The following is a 5,044-nucleotide window of genomic DNA, read 5'->3' on the forward strand; positions in this document are numbered from 1 at the left end:
TAGTGTATTGTGTCAGCCTGCCTAATTGCTGTCTAATGTCATTTATTTGTGTTTCTATTCTTCTCTGCCAGGCAGGTTTGTGATAGAATTGTGTTTTCTGTGTATTTGTCTGTGATTGTACTTTAAGTCCATGTTGTGTCACTACTGTGACTGCCCCAGCATAAACTAATGTATGAATGTCTGAGAGTGTAGAAATTGAATGAATGTAGTGTGGTAGTAAGTGAGTGTTTACATAATTTAGTGTTTTTCCTACTTCCTTTGATGTGTTGATTTTTGGTATTCGTGGTCGTTGTGTGGGATCTGTACCTGTATATTTAGTGAGTGTTTCCTGAAATATAAGTGAGAGCGTATTAACTAAATCCAAGTCTATGTTATCAGTGATGGATGAGGAAGTGTCTGTAGTATCATTAGTGGTAATTGTTGTATGTGTGTTATTATCAATGCTTGTTGCTGGATTATCCTGACAGGTTACATGATCTTCATTAATGTTAGATGTTTCTGTCTGTTGATGTATTTGATCAGCAACCTGTTGTTTGATAAGTTCAAGTGTTGTTTGTGGAATAAGGTTGTTGTGTATAATTGTTCTTTTTTGATCAACAACCCTTTGTTCGGTGACAGTGAGATGAGGATACTGTTGTGTGAATCTATGGTGTAGTTGTTGTCTGTATGCTGTCATGTTTGTTTCGAGTTTTGTGATGGTGTAATAAGTACGGATGATAAACTCGTTCATTTCTACTGTCCATTTCATCCGTTGGCGTGGTTTTCCAGCCTTTGTGGTCTGTGGATGCATTGCCACAGAAACACCAAGGCTGGGTTGGTTCCTCACATCTGTTGAGGGCATTGCAGTAGCCATGCTTGGGCCGGTGCTGCTTTCTCCACCGGTAACCAAGGGAGACTGTGACCTATTTTTCGAACGTGAGCCTCTGCCTAACCCACGAACGCGGACCTTGTTAACCCGGGCGACGTCCGAGCCGGTATCACACTTTGATCTAGTTATTACCATGATGAATATCTCCACAGAATGTGGGCGTGGTCACTCTTAGCTTCATTTCTCCCCATAGACCTTACTGGCATGGGTGTCCCTACCAGGAGCTTATGCTCCAGCCTGCATTGCCCTATGGATCAGTAAAATTACTGGGCTCTCCCACCACGACCAGGTGGTGACCACGGGAGAGTTATTATTATTATTATTATTATTATTATTATTATTATTATTATTTAATTTGTGAACACAAACCCTAATTATATTATTTTCTTATAAAAATAACCCTGTAATTTAGGAGTCATTCAAGTATTATATTGGTGGAAACTTGTCTTTTTTCGATCCCTTCCTCATCACCAATAATAATCAAAATTCAAGGTAATTCCTTCCCCTAATTATAGAATCACACCAGAGATATTATTTTCTGAAAGGTTTGTGATGACTGGGGAAAAAAATAAATGAGTGCAATCTTACATCATCAAAGACACCGTCCACATCGTCCTCAATCGTCGGATAAAAGTGACTCCCCTTCCTCCATAAACTGCTTAGTTAATTACTCAAATGATCCCTTGTAAGAAAATGGCTTATATAACTTATATACATTGCAATCTTATTTGTTATATCATGTTTTATGTTATCTTGTTACATGCTTTCTCAATGTTTCTTCAATACATTTTCAGTTCTTTATATTTTTAATTAGAAATAACCAAATAAATTAAAAGCAAGACACCTCCATTTATATGAGAATGTTAAGACCAAATTACTTAACAATTTACTGAACAGACATAGAAAATATTCTTACTTTCTTTAGCAATCAGCTTTTTGAGTTCTTCTATTGTCGAGGTTGGTTCAGCCTGTTCAAAATAAACATAATTTACCAATTAATTTACAAAAATAATTTAGATTACAAAAATTATCCTCGAACTCTTAATGCATTACAACATAAAATATAATTGCCGTAACGTATATTTTATTTATAAACTAGAGCATTCTGGTTTGCGTCACAACCTAAAAAAAAAACCCACAAAATATACATATCTGACCATAAGAAACATGTTTAGCAAATTATTTTATAATTTTCCTGGTACGAAAGGGCAAAATGTAGATAAATCTATACAAAAATGGCCGGAATTAAAATATATAACATGTTTTCCTGAAAATTTTACACACCAATGATTTTCTATATTAAATTCCTTTGACTCAATTTACAGAATTGTGTATATAACTTTTTTTTTTTTGTCGAACAGAAGCTATTTTTGTTTGGTTTTTCCTCTTTCGGTCAGAGTATGTGTATTTCCCACTTTCCTTTTCCTAAATTCTGCAATAGTTTTTAGCTTCGGAAAGGGATAAATTGCGACACGCGGCTTGCCTCCACCGCCGGAACGTCCAAAATTTGCTTACGTTAAGGACCACCAGCACCTTCTTGCTCGCCCCGCTCAATATTTGGACCTGGAAATAATAAATTATTATTAAAATACATACAATTATCTAGAATATTATGAAAAAACACTGATCTAGACTAAAGTAGTTCACCTAATTTGATGTCTTTTGCTTGTTTAAATGTTTAATAATGTATTTTAAAGCCTGTTAATTGAGTTTATACACATAAATCGTACTTAATTGGGTTTATAAGTGTTTAATATAGTTTTAAAGTTAATAAAAATAGGTACTTACCTTCATTTGCTGAGTAAATTGGAAGGGAAAATGAGGAGTAATGTACTGTACCACTGCAATGGAAACTAGTTTATTACTGTGGTGAGGAAAGTGTTGTGCAGTAAGCTGATCACGTGTTATTAGGAAACATTACACAAACAAAAAAAAATTAATTAATTTCAACAATAACTGGGAAAATTTATTGTATTTATTTATTCAAAACATAAATAATTAGCTTACAAATTTAAGGTTAAAATTATTTACTTTATAAACGAATTTTCTGAATTAAGAATGGTTCTTTTTTTATTTTTATCGATTACAAAAATTTAAATTCTCAAAATTAATCAATTCGCGCGTGACGTGTAACGTGGCCTTGAACTCTAACTCTCGTTGAAAACGGGAAAAATTTTCGCTTCGAAAGACTAAATCTCGGAACACCTCACTTTACGTCATCAATTTTATTATTTTAAAATTTTTAATGTTAATTAATGTATAATAATTTTTATGTTGTAAAATTAGTTTATAATTAAATTCGTAAACAATTTTTTATATATATCGATGTCGATGGACGAGCGGAGGAAACCGGAATACATCCCGGACGAGTCGAAAAATAGCCGGGAATTTTTCGGGGGTGGTCCATCCCGATGTGTAAGGCCGAACTCATAACGGGCATGCCAAAAAGATACCTTTGGGGCGGAAAGAGATTTTAAAAAATCGATGTCTATGAAAGCCGTGTACCTTCACAAAACATAAATGAAAGAAAATGTTTTTTAAATTAAATGATTAATCGTTTCTTTTCTCATTATAATTCAGAAAACAGGTTTTGGAGATTTTATACGTTTGGCTTTCAGGAAATATTTAATAAAAATTTTTATGGAGCATTTCGTAACTTTAAAAAAACATATATATAGTAGTGAATTGCCGGTATATTGCTACTGTAAAAAATACTATAATTTATTTTTTATTTCTTAACCAAAACACTCGATTTAAAGCTAAATTTGGAAGTACAGTATATGATACAAAACAATAAGCCACGGCGCTTTTAAGCGTTGAAATTAATGCGCTAAAACGTGAAAACCCCATTTTTCATGATTCGTATGAAATATGAAATATTTAAAAAATGGCGTAAATGTAGAGAAAAATTTGTTTTCAAAAAAATATAAGCTTTGTGTAATAATTTTATAAGTAAAAATAATCTTTTATAAAAAAAAAATAAATTTAAAATTTACTCAATTTATTTTAAGAATTTAATGCCGAATCCCTAAAGTAACGCATTCTTTTAAGCCGCGTGTCCGCCATATTTAGTCCAGTTGTTTATACTGTATTTAAAAAACAGTACAAGTTGTGATACTTCGTATCAAACAACCGTATCACTGCACCGTTATACAATAAATCCACAAATAAAACGTTATGATCAAACAGAACCTGTAAACGTTAGCAATACTAAAAGGGAATAAATATGGCTTTTTAAGATTTCTTTGCTTTTTATCAGTGGCGTGCCGTCATTGGAAGCGATGCAAGCGCCGATTCCACCTTCCAATGACCTTTTATTGTATTTTATAAAATATAAATTTTCATATTTTAACGTACTTTGCATTAATTAAAATTAATATTTTATTATAACTGCATTATGTATCTTTTACAAATTTCTATACTACATGTGAAAAAAAACGATAAGATTGCTATTGTATATTCGAATAATTCGGTGGCGGAAGGAATGTCGAAACCGGGTCAGTTTCCAATCAGCCAGATTATATAGGCATTGTCACATGCGGTTTACAGAGCACCAACCTCACCCGGTTTAGCTGGTAGAAGCGACACACGCATAAAGAGTCCTACTTTATATCCCGGAGCGGTTGTGGGCTGTTAGCTACCTGCCGGTCAACTTCCAAGCAGCCAGATTATAGGCATTGGCGCATGCGCTTTACAGAGCACCAACGTCACGGTTTAGCTGGTAGAAGCGACACACGCGTAAAGAGTCCGACTTTATATCCCGGAGCGGTTGTGGGCTGTTAGCCGCCTGCTAGATATTCGGCCACCCTCGCCTGATTATGTGAATCATGAGCAGACTAGATCAACGGCGGACAACCCCCTGCCCGCGGGCCAGCTACGGCTGGCGAAAAGTTTCTATTTGGCCCGCAAGATCTTTAATAGATTATTAAATTGGAATAGTTATTTTCCAATTATTTGTAATTTTCGAAAACGATAAAAGAAATAAATGTAGTAATTAACTTTTTATTTATTTATTTCATATTTGCAGACTAAAAAAATTACGAGTTACAAGAAAGCGTCAATTAACTACTATGGCCCGCGGAAAAAAAACGTAAAATTTATTCTGGCCCATGTTATAAAAAAGGTTGCCCACCGTAGACTAGATTTATAACTTAACCCAACCGATAGGAATTTCCT

General features: G+C 34.0%; 1 long non-coding RNA gene across 3 annotated transcripts; it reads right to left on the reverse strand.

Annotated features, from left to right (window-relative positions):
• Nucleotides 1-1,783: 1,783 nt before the first annotated feature.
• Nucleotides 1,784-3,057, reverse strand: LOC136971969 (uncharacterized). 3 transcript variants are annotated; one of them, XR_010880260.1, is made up of 4 exons: nt 2,900-3,057; nt 2,657-2,761; nt 2,384-2,431; nt 1,784-1,836 (listed from the first exon to the last, which is right to left on the reverse strand). It is a non-coding gene; the product is annotated as an uncharacterized lncRNA (long non-coding RNA). The 3 variants fall into 3 exon arrangements; XR_010880259.1 differs by having other exon boundaries at nt 2,876-3,057; XR_010880258.1 differs by lacking the exon at nt 2,900-3,057 and having other exon boundaries at nt 2,657-2,806.
• Between the last annotated feature and the right edge of the window lie 1,987 nt (nt 3,058-5,044).

This window comes from Centruroides vittatus, unplaced genomic scaffold, assembly GCF_030686945.1.
Source record: "Centruroides vittatus isolate TY-2023 unplaced genomic scaffold, ASM3068694v2 contig_2742, whole genome shotgun sequence".
In the NCBI taxonomy this organism is placed as follows: Eukaryota; Metazoa; Arthropoda; class Arachnida; order Scorpiones; family Buthidae; genus Centruroides; species Centruroides vittatus.